This window comes from Bubalus bubalis, chromosome 20 (genome assembly GCF_019923935.1).
Source record: "Bubalus bubalis isolate 160015118507 breed Murrah chromosome 20, NDDB_SH_1, whole genome shotgun sequence".
NCBI classification, from domain to species: Eukaryota; Metazoa; Chordata; class Mammalia; order Artiodactyla; family Bovidae; genus Bubalus; species Bubalus bubalis.
Window position 1 is genome coordinate 58,809,677 of NC_059176.1, and position 24,683 is coordinate 58,834,359.

At 39.5% G+C, this 24,683-nt stretch overlaps 1 non-coding gene across 1 annotated transcript; it reads left to right on the forward strand.

The window, feature by feature from the left end:
- The first annotated feature begins 638 nt into the window (after positions 1–638).
- Positions 639–710, forward strand: TRNAS-GGA. The gene has a single exon. It is a non-coding gene; the product is annotated as a tRNA-Ser (tRNA).
- Positions 711–24,683: the final 23,973 nt, after the last annotated feature.

The following is a 24,683-nucleotide window of genomic DNA, read 5'->3' on the forward strand; positions in this document are numbered from 1 at the left end:
GACATTTTCTGTTAAGGGGCTGACTTCATTCAAAGTTACTTAGATTGTAATAATGAGGTTCATTTAAGACCTAGGACTTGCTGAAATAATATGGTTAAAGCCATGAAACATTAAGATTGTACTTGCCATAACAGAACCCGTTTGGACTATCATTAATCTAAGCTCATAAGTGCACATAATGCCCAAGCAAGCAAACCAAAGCTTTGAATTTGGTTTACACTAATAGTAAGACTATCTCGCGGGCTTTTCACCGGGATTCTCTGTACCATTAAGCAATTACTAGTGGCTAGAACACTAGCCCACATGTCGCTATTTCTGGTTAGGGGATTTTCTTGCCTGCCTGACTAAGTCTTCCAATTAAATGCAATGGTACTACATTCATTTCAGTCCTTCATGTACAATGCACAGTGAAAAGTATTGTTACTTTAAGTAAATAGTTTTAGGAGCTATTGAACCACACACATAGCATTGCTGAGTTTCAACATTCCACCAATGAGAGGATATGGTTGTGTAACAAGTAAAGTTAAGACCTGAAGACAAAGAGATGTCTTTTTTATTGATATATCTTTATAATATCTTTATAAACAAACTTACCCTACTGATGACACCTTCCATTTCTTTGTATTCATCTCTGGGCTTCCCTGGTGGCTCAGGGGTTAAAGCGTCTGCCTGGAATGCAGGAGACCTGGGTTCGATCCCTGGGTTGGGAAGATCCCCTGGAGAAGGAAATGGCAACCCACTCCAGTACTCTTGCCTGGAGAATCCCATGGGGGGAGGAGCCAGGTAGGCTACAGTCCATGGGGCCGCAAAGAGTCGGACATGACTGAGTGACTTCACTTTCACTTTCTTTTCTGTTACTTGTATCAACATGATTATATTTAAATTCATCTCTGTTAATTTTATCAACATGATTATATTAAATTTAACACTGAACAAAGGGACATAGTTAGAGTTCCTTCTACAGGGCTCATCATAAATAAATCCTAAAGTTCTGAACAAATTCACAAGGGTAGTGACGATGGCAATTTATAATTATGTTGTTGTAAAGATGAAAATAGAAAAAAAAATTATCTTTTTTCGAAGCCAGACTCATGCCTGAAAATGAATATATTTAGTAGTACAGCCAATTCATGAATCACTGTTGATTATTTTCTTCCATAACATTATGATGATATGTAGGATGAACATACTTTTTCTCAAATCTTAGAAAGTCGGTCCAGAGAAATCATCTCTGCAATGCAGGGTAGTAATTAACCATGTAGTTTCCCTGGTGGCTCAGATGGTAAAGAATCTGCCTGCAATGCAGGAGACCAGAGTACTAGTACCAGTTCGGGAAGATCCCCTGGAGAAAGGAAAGGCAACTCACTCCAGTATTCTTGGCTGAAGAATTCCATGAACAGAGGAACCTGGTGGGCTACAGTCCACACAGTTGCAGAGTCGAACATGACTGAGCGACTAACAGGTTTCATTAAGCACGCAGACTATTACAATCATAATATCTGAATTCATTACCTAATTACAAAGCATCGTTTAGCTTTGTAACCCTGGGAAATTTACTTATCTTGTCAATATCTCAGATTTATCTGTAGAAAGAGAATGGTAAGAGTACTTACCACACAGTTATTGTGAGAATTAAATGAGATCCCAAATTAAAGAGCTTACCATATTAGTTTAATAATTTATAAGCAAGTGCATTTTTTTGAACCCTAGGGACTATAACGATGGCATAAGATAATTAATATATAAATATTCAAGAGGATTTAGATACAATCATAGAGAATGGTAGCTCCTCATTGTTTTACTAAAATGGAACCAAAGATGTATTTCTAAATTTTAATGATATAATCATGGAAGTTATTGGACTGCCCAAGACAAGCCTCTTGGTTCTACAACTTGATATGAAGAATGTACTCGAAGACTCATTGATCTTATCCAAAAGGACCTGTCATACATACTTGTAGAAATATTTATTCATCAAAATTTGCTTTGGATGAGTAATTTGTTTATAATGCAAATATGAAAAATATGCAAATACATCCTCTTTGCCCTCACCTCTACACTAAGAATGCCCAGTGTCTCCAAAACTCTCTTATTTTAAAAGCACAAAAATACATTTTTCTGTCTTTTAACTTGACAATTTAATAATAGTACAAGTGTCTGGGTAAACTTTATAGAATTTTCAAGTTTTGGTAATGTGATATCCTGCTTGTTAAAAATTAAATATAATCCAAATTCTTTATTGTTATTCATCTGATTTCTCTAGAATTCTATATTAGGCTACCACTTTCCTTATTAGGTAGCACTTTATTTCTTTATTGGAGCTTCCCTGATAGGTCAGTTGGTAAAGAATCTGCCTGCAATGCAGGAGACTCTGGTTCAATTACAGGGTTAGGAAGATCTGCTGAGGAAGGGATAGACTACCCACTCCAGTTTCTTGGGCTTCACTTGTGGCTCAGCTGGTAAAGAGTCCATCTGCAATGTGGGAGACCTGGGTTCAATCCCTGGGTCGGAAAGATCCCCTGGAGAAGGGAAAGGCTACCCACTCCAGTGTTCTGGCCTGGAGAGTCCATGGAGTATATAGTCCATGGGGTCACAAAGAGTCAGACACGACTGAGCGTCTTTCATTTCTTTATTATATTATCTCTAACAGTCAGTTTTAGTTGTTTAAAAAAAAAAAAATGGATGAAGGCAAGGGGGAGGCAGAAAGAGAGAAAGGGACAGAGAGAGAATCAACCAAGAATCTTTCTTGAGCTTACAGGCAGTTTTCCTTACAATTAACTATTCTATTCAGACATATCACATTAATACAATTAAACATAGTGAACTCATCATTTTGCTCTTCTTTCTTTTGCTAGAGAAATTTTAGTATCCATTGGTTTAAATTTTCAGAGACATTTTCTCTCTGCTCTACAACCTTATTTTGTTGTTGTTTAATCTTGACTTCAAAATAAAGAACCCCCAGATAATTATTTTAGCCTAGCTTTTCAAAGTCAAGAGTGATGTTCAGTGATAAAACTTTGGGGAGTTTAATAAGATAAGAGAAACACTATTTCCCATTATGAAATTTTATAACAGTTTCTTCTGACTTTTTCCCAAACTAAAAGCCATATTCTTTCCCTTAGAGCCTGGCCAGAATGGGAAACTGCCAGGCTCAAACTCCTGCGTACAGAAGCATTAGGCGTTGACCCCATGTCTTCCTAATAGATCCACAAAGTGCTTTGTTCCCGGAAATCATCTGATGAGTAGTTCTGTGCTATTGTATATCTTGTTAGAATGGCAGAAGTGCCACAAAATGAACTAAAATCTCCCTGCAGATTTGCTGCATCATACACTGAGAACATTCTGAACTTTCCACACATTCATGTTATGATCCTGGGTAGCCATGGTTGAGTGTGTACAGGGGTTAAATGAGAAATATGGGGCTGCTGTGAAGTGTCTTTGGAGAGTGACAAAGCTCTGGGCATCAGGAGGTGGGAGAGGAAGGATTCCCTCTCAGCCCTTTGCAGCCCTTCCAGCTGTATCACAGACAGAGGGATGTTGTGAGAGGCCTCAGGTACTGACCTCTCTGCAGCCTCACAGCCTCAGGCAGGGCTACTGACTCTCTCCACCTTGGCACTGACCCCTCTGTAAAAGGAGGACACTTCCATATGATGGAGATTACAATGATAGCTAAGTAGCTAAGAAGGAAGAGTGTTCATCTGTCATAACTCCACAGTCTCCTATCAATCACCTCTCTCCATCATATATCATCTATCAATTTATCTATCTCCCTATTATCTATCTATCTAATATCATCTATGAACTTTCTATGTACCTTTCTATTTCTGTTATCTTTTTATTAATCGTTTATCTATCTACCTTTGTATCTCACTAACATCTATTATCTATCCATCCAGTATCAATTATTGATTTTTCTATCAATGTACCTATCTCTCTATCACCTATTATCTATCTAGCAATTTATCATCTATTTTCAAAAGCAACATTTTTCCTAATTTAAAATACTCAATTGATAATGTCTCAATTCTTTTCTTGGTGTGTGAGGGGGGCAGATGATCAGACTTGGGATCCCATCCCAAGACCAACACAGTTATTACCTCATGCATATCTCCAAAATTGTCATTTTAACAACTGAGTTATTGAGATATAAAATACCCAGAGTTAAATGCACATTTTGGTACATTTCAACGTTCATATATATCTGTGAAACCATCACTGTATATCATCATCACCTAAAATTTACTGTACCCCCATGACCAACCTAGAGAGCATGTTAAAAAGCAGAGACAAAGGTCTGTGTAGTCAAAGCTATGATTTTTCCAGTAGTCATGTATGGATGTGAGAGTTGGACTATAAAGAAAGCTGAGTGCCGAAGAATTGATGCTTTTGAACTCTGGTGCTGGCGAAGACTCTTGAGAGTCCCTTGGACTGCAAGGAGATCCAACCAGTCCCTCTTAAAGAAAATCAATCCTGAATATTCATTGGAAGGACTGATGCTGAAACTCCAATTCTTTGACCACCTGATGTGAAGAATTGACTCATTTGAAAAGACCCTAATGCTGGAAAGATTGAAGGTGGAAGGAGAAGGGGATGACAGAGGACGAGATGGTTGGATGGCATCACTGACTCGATGGACATGAGTTTGAGTAGGTTTCGGGAGTTGGTGACGGACAGAGAAGCCTGGCATGCTGCAATCCATGGGGTCATAAAGAGTCAGACACAAATGAGCAACTGAACTGAACTGAACATCCCCAAGCAAACACTTACTTGTTTTCTGTCATTACAGGTCAATCTACATTTTCTAGGGATTTATACCAATAAAATCATTCAATACATGTCCCCATTTCTCAGAATTATTTCACTCAGAACAAATACTTTGATGTTTATCCATGTTGTTGCATGTATCAATATTTCATTCCTTTTAATTACTAAGCACCAATCCATTTTATGGACACACCAAAATTTATTTTTGCAATTCCATATTGACAGGCTTTTAGGTTGATTTCACATTTTGCCTAATACAAATAAAGATGCTATTAACATTTATAAAGAGGTCTTTTTATGGACATATACCTTTATTTCTCTTGGATAAACACCTAAGAATGGAATGGGTAGATCATACGGTAGATGAATATTTAACATTTGAAGAAAATGTCAAAGTGTTTTCCAAAGTGGTTGTACCATTTTATATTTCCACCAGGAATGTAAAAGTGTTCTAGTTCCTCCATATCCTCACAAACACTTCATATGGTCAACTATTTTGCCCCCTGATTTTAGGCATTTGAACTGGTAGGTAGCGGTATTTCAGTGTTATAATTTTATTTTCCTAATGACTCATGATATCAAATAAATTTAACCTGTCTACTTTCTTTGATGGAGAAGGCAATGGCACCCCACTCCAGTACTCTTGCTTGGAAAATCCCATGGACAGAGGAGCCTGGAAGGCTGCAGTCCACGGGGTCGCTGAGGGTCGGACACAACTGAGCAACTTCACTTTCACTTTCATGCATCAGAGAAGGAAATGGCAACCCACTTCAGTGTTCTTGCCTGGAGAATCCCAGGGATGGGGGAGCCTGGTGGGCTGCCGTCTCTGGGGTCACACAGAATTGGACATGACTGAAGCGACTTAGCAGCAGCAACTTTATTTGAAGTGTTTGTTCACACCTCTTTTGCTCATCTTTAACCACTTGTTTATATTCTTATTTCAAACCTTGAAAATTCTTTTTATATTTTAGAAATAAGTCCTTTATTAGTCTGTGGCTCATCTTTTTAAATTTCTTAAAAGTATATTTATAAGGACAGTAGTTTTAAATTTTGATGAAGTTAAATTATTTTTTCCTTCTTTATAAATCATGCTTTTGGTGTCATAACTAAGAAATCGTTTCTAACACAAGGTTACAAGGTTTCCTCTCTCTTCTCTTTTCAGGTCTCCTGAAGATTCTGAGACAGCTATGATGGCCATTAATTGCTAAAGGGCTTCTGATACAAGAAACTACCCTCTTGGCTTCATGCTGTACACCATTCAAAAAATAATTGCTGGTTTCACACTGCACTCTCCTAGAGATGGAAGGTCTCACAGACCCTGAGCCTGTGGCCCTCCATATTCAGTTACCCATTAGGCTTTGGATCATGGAAACTACATTCCATAAGAGGCTTTTTAGTTCCTCTTCACTTTCTGCCATAAGGGTGGTGTCATCTGCATATCTGAGGTTATTGATATTTCTCCCAGCAATCTTGATTCCAGCTTGTGCTTCTTCCAGCCCAGCATTTCTCAGATGTACTCTGCATAGAAGTTAAATAAGCAGGGTGACAATATACAGCCTTGACATACTCTTTTTCCTATTTGGAACCAGTCTGTTGTTCCATGTCCAGTTCTAACTGTTGCTTCCTGACCTGCATACAGGTTTCTCAAGAGGCAGGTCAGGTGGTCTGGTATTCCCATCTCTTTCAGAATTTTCCACAGTTTATTGTGATCCACACAGTCAAAGGCTTTGGCATAGTCAATAAAGCAGAAATAGATGTTTTTCTGGAACTCTCTTGGTTTTTCGATGATCCAGCAGATGTTGGCAATTTGATTTCTGGTTCCTCTGCCTTTTCTAAAACCAGCTTGAACATCGGGAAGTTCACAGTTCACGTATTACTGAAGCCTGGCTTAGAGAATTTTGAGCATTACTTTAATAGCATGTGAGATGAGTGCAATTGTGCAGTAGTTTGAGCATTCTTTGGCATTGCCTTTCTTTAGGATTGGAATGAAAACTGACTTTTTCCAGTCCTGTGGCCACTGCTGAGTTTTCCACAATTGTTGGCATATTGAGTGTAGCACTTTCACAGCATCATCTTTCAGGATTTGAAATAGCTCAACTGGAATTCCATCACCTCCACTAGCTTTGTTCATAGTGATGCTTTCTAAGGCCCACTTGACTTCACATTCCAGGATGTCTGGCTCTAGGTCAGTGATCACACCATCGTGATTATCTTGGTCATGAAGATCTTTTTTGTACAGTTCTTCTGTGTATTCTTGCCACCGCTTCTTAATATCTTCTGCTTCTGTTAGGTCCATACCATTTCTGTCCTTTATTGAGCCCATCTTTACATGAAATGTTCCCTTGGTATCTCTAATTTTCTTGAAGAGATCTCTAGTCTTTCCCATTCTGTTGTTTTCCTCTATTTCTTTGCATTGATCTCTGAGGAAGGCTTTCTTATCTCTTCTTGCTATTCTTTGGAACTCTGCATTCAGATGCTTGTATCTTTCCTGTTCCCCTTGCTTTTCACTTCTATTCTTTTCACAGCTATTTGTAAGGCCTCCCCAGACAGCCATTTTGCTTTTTTGCATTTCTTTTCCATGAGAATGGTCTTGATCCCTGTCTCCTGTACAATGTCACAAACCTCCACCCTTAGTTCACCAGGCACTCTATCTATCAGATCTAGTCCCTTAAATCTATTTCTCACTTCCACTGTATAATCATTACGGATTTGATTTAGGTCATACCTGAATGGTCTATTGGTTTCCCCTACTTTCTTCACTTTAAGTCTGAATTTGGCAATAAGGAGTTCATGATCTGAGCCACAGTCAGCTCCCGGTCTTGTTTTTGCTGACTGTATAGAGCTTCTCCATCTTTGGCTGCAAAGAATATAATCAGTCTGATTTCGGTGTTGACCATCTGGTGATGTCCATGTGTAGAGTCTTGTGTTGTTGGAAGAGGGTGTTTGCTATGACCAGTGTATTCTCTTGGCAAAATTCTATTAGCCTTTGCCCTGCTTCATTCTGTATTCCAAGGCCAAATTTGCCCATTACTTCAGGTGTTTCTGGAGTTGCTACTTTTGCATTCCAGTCCCCTATAATGAAAAGGACATCTTTTTTGTGTGTTAATTCTAAAAGGTCTTGTAGGTCTTCATAGAACTGTTCAACTTCAGCTTCTTCAGCATTACTGGTTGGGGCATAGACTTGGATTACTGTGATATTGAATGGTTTGCCTTGGAAATGAACAGAGATCATTCTGTTGCTTTTGAGATTGCATCCAAGTACTGCATTTCAGACTCTTTTGTTGACCATGATGGCTACTCCATTTCTTCTAAGGGATTCCTGCTCACAGTAGTAGATATAATGGTCATCTGAGTTAAATTCACCCATTCCAGTCCATTTGAGTTCCCTGATTCCTAGAATGTTGACGTTCACTCTTGCCATCTCCTGTTTGACCACTTCCAATTTGCCTTGATTCATGGACCTGACATTCCAGGTTCATATGCAATATTGCTCTTTACAGCCTCGGACCTTGCTTCTATCACCAGTCACATCCACAGCTGGGTATTGTTTTTGCTTTGGCTCCATCCCTTCATTCTTTCTGGAGTTATATCTCCATTGATCTCCAGTAGCATATTGGGCCCCTACTGACCTGGGGAGTTCCTTTTTCAGTATCCTATCGTTTTGCCTTCTCATACTGTTAATGAAGAAACCCAAGTAAGATGGTAGGTGTTGTGAGAGGGCATCAGAGGGTAGACACACTGAAACCATACTCACAGAAAACTAGTCAATCTAATCACACTAGGACCACAGCCTTGTCTAACTCAGTGAAACTAAGCCATGGTGTGTGGGGCCATCTAAGACAGGCGGGTCCTGGTGGAGAGGTCTGACAGAATGTGGTCCACTGGAGAAGGGAATGGCAAGCCACTTCAGTATTCTTGCCTTGAGTTCTGCTCTAGGATGCAGTTAAGTTACTTAGAAACAGTTTGACCTTTCTACATCTTGCTTTTCATATTTGTCAGGCAAGGCCAGAGCACGATCTAAAGCTTATTATTTCCTACAACTGAGATAAGACTCTTCTAAGTACTCTATCTAATAATGAATTAGGAAAATTTCCAGTCTGACAATGTGAAGCAAGAACTATTTCCAACCATGTGTGATGCTGGATAGTGTCCCCTCTAATCCTTTCAGGTGGTTCTTTGCCTGGCATTGAGTAAGTCCTTCACACATGCACTGATCAGTATTTTGCTAAATGCCCCAAGGGGGGCCTCCAGAGGATTTCTGGAATTCTCTTGTTGTTTAGTAATCTACAATACAGTACCTATTCTGTGAACTATCTATGGGTCAGTCTCTCCAGACCTTCATCACTTTGTCCTTGGCTCAGGAAATCAGCCATGATTTTGCCTGTCTGCCCCACGTTGAGCCGCAGCCTGGACATTCCCTCAAGGCAGTAAGCTGAGACACTAGGAGGATTCACTGTTTTGTTTCCTGTCTCTTAGACATTCCTGCTGGAGAAGGCAATGGCACCCCACTCCAGTACTCTTGCCTGGAAAATCCCATGGACGGAGGAGCCTGGTAGGCTGCAGTCCATGGGGTTGCTAAGGATTGAACACGACTGAGCGACTTCACTTTCACTTTTTCACTTTCATGCATTGGAGAAGGAAATGGCAACCCACTCCAGTGTTCTTGCCTGGGGAATCCCAGGGACGGGGGAGCCTGGTGGGCTGCCATCTATGGGGTCGCATAGAGTCAGACACGACTGAAGCGACTTTCCTGCTCTCCTGTTTGACATCCAATATCATTGGAGACCGTTGGCTTTTTTCTTTCGTCTGGATTTTTAAAGTACTTCAGACTAGCAAGTAAATCCGTTTCTTGTTACTTTCTCTTGGTTAGAAGCAAAAGTCTTAAATTTCTCCTAGAGTAACTTGTTGGAGAAGGCAATGGCACCCCACTCCAGTACTCTTGCCTGGAAAATCCCATGGATGGAGCCTGGTAGGCTGCAGTCCACGGGGTCACGAAAAGTCAGACACGACTGAACGACTTCACTTTCACTTTTCATTCCATGCATTGGAGAAGGAAATGGCAACCCACTCCAGTGTTCTTGCCTGGAGAATCCCAGGGACGGGGAGCCTGGTGGGCTGCCATTTATGGGGTGGCACAGAGTCAGACACGAATGAAGCGACTTAGCAGCAGCAGTAGCAGCGTAACTTGTACTAATGCTCCTCTTTAGATACAACTGCCCTGTTATCTCTCTTCTTTTCTCTGGCTTCAATTATACCATGACCTTCTTTTATGGAATTCCATCAAATACAGTGTTTTGTCCTTAGTTTCTTTAAATCAATTTATCTTTTCTTTCCTTGTCATTTGTCTCTTCAAGAGTAAAATTCTAACCTGCATGCCTGGCTCAGTCATGTCTAACTCTTTGTGACTCCATGGACTATAGCCCCCAGGCTCCATTATCTATGGAATTTTCCAGGCAAAAATACTGGATTTGGTTGCCCTTTCCTACTCCAGGGGAATCTTCCTAACCCAGGGATTGAGCTCAGGACTCTTGAGTCTCTTAAATTGGCAGGTAGATTCTTTACCACTGTGCTACCTGAGAAGACCAAAATTCTTACTTATCTAGTTCCAATTCTCTATTTTTTGTATTACTTACCCTATTGGCAAGTTAATGCATTCATTAATACAGTCCTTTCTTCATTTATTCTCTGTGTGTGTGCACAAAGGAGAGCTTATATGTACTTGATATAAAGTTATGTGATCCAATATCAGTCAGTTCAGTTCAGTCACTCAGTTGTGTCCGACTCTTTACGACCCCATGGACTGCAGGATGCCAGGCCTCCCTGTCTATTGCCAAGTTCCGGAGTTTACTCAAACACATGTCCATTGGGTCAGTGATGCCATCCAACCATTTCATCCTCTGTTGCCCCCTTCTCCTCCTGCCCTCAATCTTTCCCAGCATCAGGGTGTTTTCAAATGACCCAGTTCTTTGCATCAGGTGGCCAAAGTATTGGAGTTTCAAAGTATTGGAGTGATCCAATATAAATACCTACTCTTTCTGCTACATGTGACATACTACCTAAGGATGACTAGCCTGGAGGTGCCATCTTTTAGGAAACTAGAGTCATGTGAAGACTGAGAAACCTTCATGTTTCTTCATTTTTTCTGACGTAATGCTAATTTTTGTAATTCCTGGGTTGGATGAAGCACAAGCTGGAAACAAGATGGCTGGGAGAAATAGCAATAACCTCAGATATGCAGATGACACCACCCTTATGGCAGAAAGTGAAGAAGAACTAAAAAGCCTCTTGATGAAAGTGAAAGAGGAGAGTGAAAAAGTTGGCTTAAAGCTCAACATTCAGAAAACTAAGATCATGGCATCTGGTCCCATCACTTCATGGCAAATAGATGGGGAAACAGTGGAAACAGTGGCTGACTTTATTTTGGGGTGCTCCAAAATCACTGCAGATGGTGATTGCAGCCATGAAATTAAAAGACTCTTATTCCTTGGAAGGAAGGTTATGACCAACCTAGATAGCATATTAAAAAGCAGAGACATTACTTTGTCAACAAAGGTCCGTCTAGTCAAGGCTATGGTTTTTCCAGTGGTCATGTATGGATGTGAGATTTGGACTATAAAGAAAACTTAGCACCAAAGAATGGATGCTTTTGAACTGTGGTGTTGGAGAAGACTCTTGAGAGTCCCTTGGACTGCAAGGAGATCCAACCAGTCCATCCTAAAGGAGATCAGTCCTGGGTGTTCATTGGGAGGACTAATGCTGAAGCTGAAACTGCAATACTTTGGCCATGTGATGCAAAGAGCTGACTCAGTGGAAAAGACCCTGATGCTGGGAAAGATTGGGGGCAGGAGGAGAAGGGAACAACAGAGGATGAGATGGTTGGAAGGCATCACCGACTCAATGGACATGGGTTTGGGTGGACTCCAGGAGTTGGTGATGGACAGGGAGGCCTGGTGTGCTGTGGTTCATGGGGTCACAAAGAGTCAGACATGACTGAGGAACTGAACTAAACTGATTGTAATTATATAAAGCAAAATAGTAATTTACTATATTAAATACAATGTTACAGTACAGATGTATGAGGTAGAAAAGTTACTTTTAAAATTGGAGATTGCTAGAATTAAATGACATAATTTAAGAATACATAGTAGATTAGTTAAATGATGGCATATCCATAAAGGGGAATGGTTTAGAGATTTAAAATAATATTAGAGAAAAAAAAGTTGATGACATGGGAAAGTGCTCGATATTATTGAGGGGAAAATGTAGTTAAACTGCTCACATGATATGATTGATATATATTAATATGCCATTGTCATAGAAAATTCTGGAGGAAATTCTAAAAGTTAAACTTGATTAATAGTAAATGTATAGGAGATTTTCTTTCCTTTTGTTCTACATGTGTTCTCTCAACGTTAACAAATATGACAAGAATTACTTTTATTATTATTTCTGTGGTAGAAAAAGTATAAACAAAAATTAGCTAAAATTGTTAGCACAGGTTTGCTAAAAAGTAAGCACTGAATAATATTAATTGGCTCATCTCTTTAATATCCTCTTCCTCCACTATGTAAGCTGCTGCTTTATTACACACTGCCTTTAAGTGTATATGTATATATTGTGAATAATATACAAGATTATAAATTACTTGAGTACAAGGTCATAGTTCTTTCTACTATTCTTGACTTCAACTAATGTAGTGCTGGACTTCTCATATGGATAAAATATGTATTTGTTGATATTTGGGGTTATTTTTCTTATTTTGTCCTTAATTCTTTTTTCATTGGATAGTGTGGATTGAATAAGAAACAATTTCTTTGATATTTTGTAACTTTAAAAAGATAATTTGAAAATGTATAAGCATACTTTCTTTTTTAATTTAATCTCACTTCAGAAAGTTGCAAAAACCTCTCAGTTGGGCGTGAATTACTTTTGATTATGTGTGATTATTTATTTTTTTTCTTCCTTTTTTTACACAAGTTATTGGATTTGTGCTTGAAGTCATTCCAGGAATAAGGCTTTTTAAAAAAATCTATTGACAGAATTCAATTTCTGCCTGCCATAATACAGATGAAGGGAGGGAAAACACATGAGGAGCTTGCCACTTCATCCAATGACTTCATTCTGCAGCATAAAATCATTACTAACCTCTGCAACACTTAATTAATTGAAATTACTCCAGCAGCGGGATTCTGTGGTGAAGAGGTTCCTAGTAGTTACATGTGATTCATCTTAAACTTAGTTAAAAACTGAAAGGTGCTTAAATATATATCAATGAATGAAAAATGAAGACCCTGTTGAATTTAGTCAATCATTTGCCTCCTTTTTCTACTTCTCCTGTACCATATTTTTCCTTTCAGATTTTGATTAAGTAATCTATTATTTATTTTAATTAATTAATCTATTTATTTATTTTGTCAAATGGACATTCTAAATACTTTTGGTTAGTATACATAAAGTAACAAATGTTGATTAGTCTTCCTAAACATACCCCACACAAACTTCAATAAATATTAATTGTTTTGGGATAAAGTCTGAAGAACTTAACAATCCAGTTAAGGCTTTCTTTCCTCTCCCTTGATCTTTAATTTATATCCAACACTGTTTATTGCAATCAGTTTGGTTAACTGTCTCTTTAGCATAGATATTCCTCAAGTGCTTAAAATTAGTTGCAAATCATGGTGGTCCTGGAATTGAATACTTGAAAAAAAGAAAAAAAAAGCAGTCCTTGCCTTCAAGGAACTCAAAGAGATAAGTAAAACTGGATTGTCACAGCACAGGAGGTAAGTTCTATGGGTGAGGAATGTGTGCAGCTCACTGTCAGAACTCAGAAAACTGACAAATAACTAAGATTTTGGCAATGGTAGCACATACAAAATCTGATAAGATTTTGTTATTTTGCTTGACCAGTGCAAGCAGCTATAACAAGTACATGAAGGTGAATGTAAACTCTTAGCTATGAAGGCAGACGTGATTCTTCAAGCATGTAGAAGACATCATAGTTTGTAAACTCATAGCATGAAATAGTCTTTTTGTGTTCTCTTCTAATTCTCAGGATTTCATTAATTCTAGAAGATAAATTGCTGATGTTCAGTCGGTCGTGTCCGACTCTTTGCGACCCCATGGACTGCAGCACACCTGTCCATCACCAGCTCCTGGAGCTTGCTCAAACTCATTTCCATTGAGTTGGTGATGCCATCCAACCATCTCATCTTCTGTCAGCCCCTTCTCCTCCTGCCTTCAATCTTTCCCAGCATCAGGGTCTTTTCCAATGAGTCGGTTCTTCACATCAGGTGGCCAAAGTATTGGAGTTTCAGCTTCAGCATCAGTCCATCCAAGGAATATTCAGGACTGATTTCCTTTAGGATGGACTGCTTGGACCACCCCAGAAACTCTTAAGAATCTTCTCCACACCACAATTCAAAAGCAACAATTCTTTTGTGCTCAGCTCAGACGGTAAAGCCTCTGCCTACAATGTGGCAGACCCGGGTTCTATCCTTGGGTCAGGAAGATCCTCTGGAGAAGGAAATGGCAACCCACTCCAGTACTCTTGCCTGGAAAATCCCATGGACGGAGGAGCCTGGTAGGCTACAGTCTATGGGGTCGCAAAGAGTTGGACACGACTGAGCAACTTCACTTTCTTTCAGCTTTCTTTATAGTCCAACTCTCACATCAATTCATGACTAATGGAAAAACCATAGCTTTGACTAGACAGACATTTGTCAGCAAAATAATGTCTCTGCTTTTTAATATGCTGTCTAGTTTGGTCATACCCTTTCTTTCAAAGAGCAAGTGTCTTTTAGTTTCATGGCTGCAGTCACCATCTGCAGTGATTTTGGAGCCCAAGAAATAAAGTCTGTCGCTGTTTCCATTGTTTCCCCATCTATTTGCCATGAAGTGATGGGACCAGATGTCATGATCTTAGTTTTTTGAATGTTGAGTTTTAAACCCATCTTACTGGGGCTTCTCCTTTGCCCTTGGACATAGGGTATCATTTTTTGGTGGGATCCAACAAGCCTCTTGATGAAAGTAAAAGAGGAGAGTGAAAAAGTTGGCTTAAAGCTCAACATTCAGAAAATGAAGAGTTTTCTGTAAGAGTTACAGAAGTAAGTGCATGTCCTTCTACTCCACCCTCTTAGTATGGTACAGATATAACTAGAGAGACTCAATTGGATAGTATAGCTAAAAAGTTCTAAGATTGCATGGTCATACTTAATTAACATAAAACTCAACCCATATCTGAGATGCCAAATAAAAGGAATATGGGACTTAGAATCAATTTTTTTTAACTGACTGAGTTTGTATTAATTAGTGTGACCTTGATTTGAGACATAGATTCAGTTGCCTAGAAAGATCAGAATATCAAGGTTGACGGTCCAATGGGTTTTAAATCTAGCTCTGCATTTGTTTCTATCTGTATACATTTCACAAGTATTGATGCAAAGTACAACTGTGGTCCTTTTTAGTCACTTTAATATGTGGTTGTATTAAGCAAGGGAACAGAATCTAAAGCAATAATAGCTCTATTTTTCTGGCAACAGTTGCCCCAGACAATGAGTCAAAATAATGGTGCTCACTGAGGGCCGTGTAAGGGCCATGCAGTGACCAAGGGGCTCAGAAGGAAGACAGCTATGGAAGGGAACCAACAGAGCAAAGCAAAAATGCTGCTAAAAGAACTCGGAGTTGATTTGTATTACGTTTAATTCAAATAATAGTTACATATTATACCAAAGGAAGTGGTGAGCAATAAAATGAAGAGATGATGGGTATATTCCAACCATTCTGATACCATAGCCATTTAGAATGGTTTAAGTAATTTTTAAAATTATAATAGTAATATGAGAGCATCACAGAATCTTTGAGAAGCCAAATTTTTCTTTTTTTTTTTGTTGGATCATTAACCCACCAACACAATCACTATTCATTTGTGCTTATCATCTGAAAAAAATATTTATCATAGGCATATGTCTTTTATAATGGCAATCATGGTATACATAACAACTTTATTTTGTTCTTTTTTCACATTTAATTATATAAGCATGCTTTCAAAGATGCTAAATTGTTTTCATAATTACATGGTTAAATTCTGCATGATATTCACTTTACTCATCCCATTTTGTTGGGTTTGGGATTGAAGGTATAAGTTTTTGTTTTTGTCACTTTTTTGTTTTTAAAAATAACATCACTGTGTTGTACACACAGGTTTTATCCAAAATTGTGGGTAGTTACTCAGGATAAACTCTCAGAAATATATGTTTTATGCTAAAGGGTCTGAATATTTTACAACCATTTCTAATATACATTGCCAAAATAATGTGTGAAAAAAATTGTTGGTTTAGAATGTATTTATATATGTTTTTTACTTATAGCACAAATGTTTCACAGTAAAATTTCAGAAAAAAATGAAATTAAAACCATTATCAAAGCTAATGTACAATATAGTAAAGATAGAGGAGAAACATATATGCAACAAAACAAGACAAGGTTGGTGTAGCAGAAAGCAAGTAAATGATCAAAGACTACTGTAGCTATGTCAAAAGGACTCGAAAGTCTATCCTGAAGAGGCTAAAAATAGGGCAATTTGAGCATTTCTGAAGCTGCAATTTTTTCAAGTTCTTTTGTGGATCAGGATCCAGTCCAAGTTTACTCACTTTATTTCCTTATCATGTCTCCTTTAAACTTTTGATGTTTTTGAGGTGCCCTGGCTGGTAACTCGGAGAAGGCAATGGCACCCCACTCCAGTACTCTTGCCTGGAAAATCCCATGGACGGAGGGGCCTGGTGGGCTGCAGTCCATGGAGTCGCTAGGAGTTGGACACGACTGAGCGACTTCACTTTATTGTTTCACTTTCATGCATTGGAGAAGGAAATGGCACCCCACTCCAGTGTTCTTGCCTGGAGAATCCCAGGGATGGCGGAGCCTCGTGGGCTGCCATCTATGGGGTCGCACAGAGTCGGACACGACTGACACAACTTAGCAGCAGCAGGAGCAGCAGGCTGGTAACTGCATAACTTTTCTTTAAAATAAAAATAAATACATTGATTAAAACATCTTTTGAGAATTTAGAATTTGGTGCATAAAAGTCCCTTTGGAAATTTGACAATGGAGGGTTGGATAACAGCTGTGCTGAGGACTAGCTTTTTAGCGTCTGAGATAAACACCCTTGACTGCCTTAGATTGTCCGTCCTAGTTAATCTGATCTGCCCAGTATTTCACTATGTTGCATGTTATAATAAAGAATTATGCTTAGCAGCATATCAGTGTCTTCTCCTTAGTAATCCAAATTGCTCTGGATTTGTCCTAGTGATATGGGAGACATAGACCTTGTTCTTGCCAGGTCCTGTTCTGTGCTGTGCTCTTCGTTTTTTCACCAGCATCTCAGAGGGATGCTGAAGACTGGAGAACCTGCCAAGCTGGTATATGTGGTTCTCAAATTTTAGTGTGATCGGAGTCAGCTAGACGTCTTATTAGAACACAGATTGTTGGCCCTCATGCCCGGAGACTCTTCAGTTCAGTCGCTCAGTCATGTCCAACTCTTTGCGACCATATGGACTGCAGCCCACCAGGCTTCCCTGTCCTTCACCAACTCCCGGAGCTTGGTCAAACTCATGTCCATCAAGTAGGTGATGCCATCCAACCATCTCATCCTCTGTCGTCCCCTTCTCCTCCTGCCTTCAATCTTGCCCAGGATTAAGGTCTTTTCCAATGAGTCAATTCTTCACATCAGGTGGCTAAAGTATTGGAGTTTCAGCTTCAGCATCAGTCCTTCCAATTAATATTCAGGACTGATTCCCTTGAGGATGGACTGGTTGGATCTCCTTGAAGTCCAAGGGACTCTCAAGAGTCTTCTCCAACATCACAGTTCAAAAACATCAATTCTTTATAGTCCAGCTCTCACATTCGTACATGATTACTGGAAAAACCAAAGTTTTGACTGGACAGACCTTTGTTGGCAAAGTAATGTGTCTACTTTTTAATATGCTGTCTAGGTTGGTCATAGCTGGTTCAGTAGAAATGTGGTGACCTACAAAGCCTATTGCAGAGAGCGTGCATGCATGTCTGACTCTTTGCAACCCTATGGACTATAGCCTGCCAGGCTTCTCTGTTCAGGGGATTCTCCAGGCAAGAATCTTCTGGATCCTGGGATCAAACCCGTGTCTCTTATGGCTCCTGAATTGGCAGGCGGGTGCTTTACCACTAGCGCCATCTGAGGAGGGTGCAGCTCCCCTGACAGGATAAGGCTACTTTGTGCATGCTTGTGTAAATGCTCCCATTCAGGAATGTGCATTTCTAACAAGTTCCCAAGGAAAGCTGATGCTGTCATTCCTGGGACCACCTCTAAGCACCACAGTAATTTTTTTGTTTGTTTTGTTTAGTCACAAGTTGTGTCCAACTCTTTGTGACCCCATGGACTATAGCCTACCAGGCTTCCTTTGTCCATGGAATTTTCCAGGCAAGAATACTGAGGTGGGTTGCTATTTCCTTCTCCAGGGAATCTTCCTGACCCAGGGATCAAACGCTCATCTCTGACATCTCCTGCATGGGCAGGTGGATTCTGAGCCACTGAGCCACCTGGGAAGCCAAGCAAAAACAATGAAGTGGAGCAAATAGCCTTAAGTCAAACAAACCTGACAAACTCCACCATTTACAATTTACATGATCTTAGAATTCCATTCCCAAGTCAAAGGGATGTGAACTTTCTTGAGAATCTTATGAAGAGTCAAGAAAGTAAAGTTTCTAAATCTCATGGTTGTCTGAGAGTGATCAATACTTATGCTGCTTATTGACTTTTCACTCAACCTGGGGCTACCTTGGGCATGATCTCCTGCATTCACTCTGAAACTGGAACATTTATGATGATCTTATATTATAATCTGGGTTTGATTTGTTTTTTTTAAAACTGATAGTCCAGAAGTGCAGTCAACTCCCCAACCACATTAGTTTCCAAGATCTCTTACTCCAGGGCCCCACCTGCTAAAACTTAGGCCAAGTTCATGTTTAGGGGTTTCTGAAAAACCTCCAAATATCCCCCCTCTCAAAATGCAGAGTCACAAGTTCAGGCTTAAGGAAGCCATACAGACACTCTCAACTCTCTTAATTGAATGCAGGCAGTTGACATTTGGCCACTGGATTATAAAGAAGGGTAAGCAGTGGTCACTCCTCATAACATTTGGTCTTGAAATCAACTGTAATGAAATTGTCCTCTTGCCTATGTGCCTTTTATGTCTCTCAGTGAGTACTTGGAGTTTTAGGTCCGATAATCCCTTTGGTTTTTCAAAGGTTGTTGAATCACCCACTAAGCTCAAACAATAACATGTTTGCAGTAACATAACATCCTTCTCCACTTTCAAAACCCTCCTCCATACCCACCTGTTCTTCAAAGCACTTCCTCTTGCAATAACTACCTAACTCTCTGTGTACGACTACCCTGCATCCGTCTCTATTGTTTTGGCCTGTGCAGTCCAATGTCACACCTTTCATCTGTAAGTTCCCTGTTGAGAGCTTTTGTTCTTTGGGCACACTATAACACCTCTTACATAGCTCGGGGCACATAGCTGCTGTGTATAATAACAATGATCTTAATGAGAACCAACAGTAAATAACAAACACAACAACAGATACAGTATCATATGACAACGTGGATCACAAAACCAGCCTGGCAATCAGAGTCCTTTGGGACTCTTCCAAAGCACTTTGTGAGAAGTAGCAGCAGTGGACTCTGCAGGCTCTCCACTGGGGCTGCCGGAGAGGTCCCTGACCTACTCTGTGATGTGGCAGAAATGCTTGGCTCTGCAGAAGACAAATGCAAGGCCACACTCTGTGTTCAGGAATGCTCTGGACTCAGTGCTATAAATAATAATAAAGATAAATAATAAAAAAAGTGAAATGTTTTAAATGAAAGGTGATGCACTGTGAACTTAACACACTGGCCCTTTAGCCTTTCTGTTAACAAGGTAATCTGATTGCCATTGATTTTTTTCACCTCTGTTACTAAGAAGGTGATGAAATGGTGTCCACACAGATGTATTGAATCAGATACTAAACAAAGAGCAACATAAAGAACTATTATCAGCCACCTTGCTTTCAGCCTGCTGATTATGACATTACTGGAAAGACAAGGTCTGGTTGACTTAAAAAATAAAGCAGGGGGAGGGGTGTAGATAAAAGGAATGAAACAGGTAAGTTTCTTCTGAATAGATGTATGTTAATTTCAGAAGATTTTCACAAAGAGCTCTTTCTCTGCTCCACAGGTTTAAAAGGGACCATTTCTACTTCTGCAGTTCTCTGATAGGCATTCTAGTGTGATCTAATTAACTACTTTTATTATGCCATGGAGAAAATAGTATGGTAGAGATGTCACTAATACACATGTTTTTGCTGTATAGACTGTTATTGGGTATTGTGCAGAAAGAATTGTTAACAGCCTTTTGGGGAATCTCAAAGGAGCCCCCAAGAGTAAGACTCTTAAATACTTTGAGAGAAAGGCTACATTTCCAACCTGTCAATGAACCTTATATGTGCTTTGTGATGACTGATTAAAAGACCTGACTTGAAATGTATGACAAGAATGAAATGAGTTTATGAATGCTAACTTCATGGCTTATGCTGAATTAGTTTTCTAATCGTAAATATGTCCAGATTTTATTGGGTTTTTTTTTTTTTTTTTTGCATTTTCCTTAGCCTAGTTGCCAAAGTCCATGATAAAGATATGTAAGCAACTTTCATATGTGTGAACATATGCTTTTGCCTAGATAAGAATGTCTCTGTTATCTTATGACCTTCGATGACGTATGTTTCTATGGTAATATCTCATATGGCATTTTCTCAAGGGCAGTGCTCCAACTCCTCTGCCCTGCCCAAGATTGGCAGCCATTGCTAATTGACTGTGAAAGTGGAAAATGCAGTGGTGTGAAGAGATCTTTTTTGGAAACTCCAGTCCAGTTTGGGAAAGGTAGTCAACTGAGGCGGAACAAGTTCAACCATGCTCTCAGCCCATATGGTGGTTCTAAAACCATGTAGAATAATTCACAAAGAAAACCACAGGTCACTACAATTGACGATGATAATTTCAACGGGTGGATTGAATGCCTCAGTGAAAATAGTAAAATTAAATTTGTTGGCCCTCACGCATCATTCTTTTCAGCCTCTTACAGGCAAGGGTCTTGAGAGAAATCAGGCCTGACAATAGAGAAAAATGTAAAAAGAGGTGTAATAAGTTAGAAGATAAATTCCAAATAGGGTGGAAATGTATCAAGAGGAAAACTGGAGAAATAAAAAACAGATAATTTGTAAAGTCAGGGTAAAAGCAGAACACCCTTCTTACATTTGACCTTTTTTTTTTTTCCTTTCTTTTTTCTGCATGATGCACCAAAAAGGTAAAGACTTCTTGTCCTTCGTTGAAATGTATTCGGGTGCAGCCAATACTGTAGAAAGTGGAAGGTTTTTGAAAAGTAGTGGAAAAGTAGTCAAATTGGAACATGTATCACCTTCTCTCTGAGGACTTGTTAAAGGGATTCCTGGATCCCATTTCCAGAGGTTTAGATTTGCATTTCTATCAAGGTCTCAGATGGAATCAATGCTGTTGGCTATAGAAATATCTTTGGGGCATCCGTGAGCTTTAAGATTTTTGACAGGGAAAATGTCTTTGAGGTCTATCAATATGGTAGATATCCAAACAGCAGAGATTTGCTTTAAAGTATCAGCGTTACCACTTTCTAACTTGGATAACTAATATTAAATTTCAGTGACCTCATCTGCAAAATTCAAATGTGTGTGCTCAGTTGCTAAGCCATGTCTGACTCTTTGCTACCCCAAGGACTTGTAGCCCACCAGGCTCATCTGTGCATGGGGTTTTCTAGGCAAGAATACTGGAGTGGGTTGCCATTTCCTCCTCCAGGGAATCTTTCCCACCCAGGGATTGAACCCACACCTCCTGTGTCTCCTTTACTGGCAAGTAAATTCTTTACCACTGAGCCACCTGGGAAGCTTCCCAAATTCAAATATTGTCTATACAAATTAAATGAGATAACTTAGAAAAAGCAGCATACTCTAAATCTAGCAAATGCATATTAAGATATGCTTCCTTTAACTTCTTTGATTGAATTGCAGATGTCTAGCTTTGGGGGATGGAGAAGGAAATGGCAACCCACTCCAGTGTTCTTGCCTGGAGAATCCCAGGGATGGCGGAGCCTCGTGGGCTGCCGCCTATGGGGTCGCACAGAGTCGGACACGACTGAAGCGACTTAGCAGCAGCAGCAGCAGCTTTGGGGGAGAGGAATTGGAGTCCAAAGCAAAGAACTGGTATTAGTGGTTTCTATCACAATAAGAAGAAAATGACTTATTTTAAACGTGTTAATTAAAATTATTCCATTGACTAGAGCTGCCCCTGGGAAATTTTGGGTGGCCAGAGGTATTCAGAAGGGTAAGGGACTTCAGTAAGAATTAGCAGGCTAAATATACTTGGGAATAACGGTTGTGTGTTGTGTTCTACTTATAAAATACTTAGTGCATTGATGACATTAATACCAACACATATGTTTTTATTTCTCAAGGGGAATTTTAACTGATTTTGAATGTTTAACAGCCACATGATTTTAAGATCAGCAGTTACAAACCTCAAATGAACATGCCAGGGCAGGGACAAAAGAAGATGCTTTGATACAAGGTTGTTTTCTCAACTAACACAACAACTTATATCAGAAGTCTTGCAAAATTCACACATGATGATGCAGAGGTTTCAGCTTGGGAAGAACAGCATAAGGGAAATCAGGAACATAGAATAAATCAAGATTACATGTAAAGACAATCATTAAGACATTATTAGTATTATCCAAAAAGGAAAGTGAATGAAAGAGAAATGGTTGATTCAATTACAACACATTAAGTGAGAACACCAAAGTGGAATAAGATCACAGCTATAAAGAGAGAACTGGCTTTTATTCCTAGGATTTCATCACTGACTAGAAGTAGAATCTTGAGTCAGTCGTTCTTGACAGGAGGTGATTATGCTGCACAGAGACCTTTCCCAATGCCTATATATATATATATATAGTCACCGCTGGGGAGGGAGGGTCCCTGGCATTTAGTGGACTTGAGATGCTGCTACAACCCACAATGCACAGGACAGCCCCCACAACAAAGAATTATTTAGCTCAAAATGTCAGTAGGGCTGAGGTTGGGAAACTCTGCCTCAAATAAATTCTATAACTTCTCTAAATGTCTTTTTATGTTTAAATCTAAAAATAAAACCCAATAATACCTATTAAATAGGGTTGTTTGGGAATTAAATGAGATGATCTATGAAGCAAATATGGTCTGGCTTTTTTGTCAGTTTCTAGTGAAAGTTGATATGATTTATCTATTACTACTCAATGACATCTTTAGGAATAAAAAAGGAATGTAGCAACTAACTGAATTTTGTCCTTCCTCGACTTTTTGATTTTTTCCAAACTTTCTCCAATGAATAGAGAGAAAGTAATCTTAATTTAATTTTAACATTTTAATAAATGCAATTTAATTATTTATTTATATCAATTTTATAAGTGATAAACTATTTTAAATGCTATCAAAAGAAGACAATGTTGTGAGGCTACTTACCATGTGTATGTACTATTGTTAAAGAAGTAGGGAATTTGAGGACTTGTATGATAGAGCAGGAGGAGAAGGGGATGACAGAGGATGAGATGGCTGGATGGCATCACTAACTCGATGGACATGAGTCTGAGTGAACTCCGGGAGTTGGTGATGGACAGGGAGGCCTGGCGTGCTGCGATTCATGGGGTCGCAAAGAGTCGGACACGACTGAGTGACTGATCTGATCTGATCTGACGATAGAGCAAATTTAGCAAATATCTTTTTCATTTTGGAAATCATCAGGCGTTACAATATAGCCAGTGAAGCCTGCCAGCATCTAGTACTCAACTAGCAGGATTTATTTTCAAGTTAAATTTTGAAATAATGAAGGTTCTGAGCATGCTGAAGAGACATTCTTAGGTATCATTTTATGCAAAAGCATTACAAGATTAATGATTAGCTAACAGTTGAAAAAAGATAATGGCCACTTTACTGAAGGCTTATAGTTTTTCAGGACACCAACCCTGGGAAAAAAGTAAAGCAATTCTTATTTTATCTATTGTCTATCTATTTACCTATATGTATATCAATACTTTGGCCTCCTGATGTGAAGAGTCGACTCTTTGGACAAGAAGAGCCATACCCAAAGCTCGAACACGTCTCCCCAGTCGCAGGCCAATTCTTTACCATATGAGCCACCAAAGAAGCCCAAGAATACTGGAGTGGGTACCCTTTCCCTTCTCCAGGAGATCATCCCAACTCAGGAATAGAACCAGGGTCTTTTGCATTGCAGACGGCTTCTTTACCAGTTGAGCTACCATGGAAGCCCAAGTCAAGCTATAGGCAACTGAAAAACAACCAATGCAAAGAGAGGTTTCATCTGAATTCCCTTCTCTATCTATGGACAGATTCTCCTAAAGGAACACAATTATCATAAGTCTCATCCTTGACATTTTACCAACCAGGGAAAATTGGCTCCTTACAGGGGAAGAGACTGGAAATCCATGTCGTGCCCAGACAAACTTTGTCACAAGCTATCCTCGGTTCAATTCAGTTCAGTCACTCAGCCATGTCCAATTCTTTGCAACCCCATGAACCGCAGCACACCAGACCTCCCTGTCCATCACCAACTCCTGGAGTTTACCCCAACTTGTATCCATTGAGTCAGTGATGCCATCCAGTCATCTCATCCTCTGTTGTTCCCCTTCTCCTCCTGCCCTCAATCTTTCCCAGCATCAGGGTCTTTTCCAATGACTCAGCTCTTTGCATTAGGTGGCCAAAGTGTTGGAGCTTCAGCTTAGGCATCAGTCCTTCCAATGAACACCCAGGACTGATCTCCTTTAGGATGG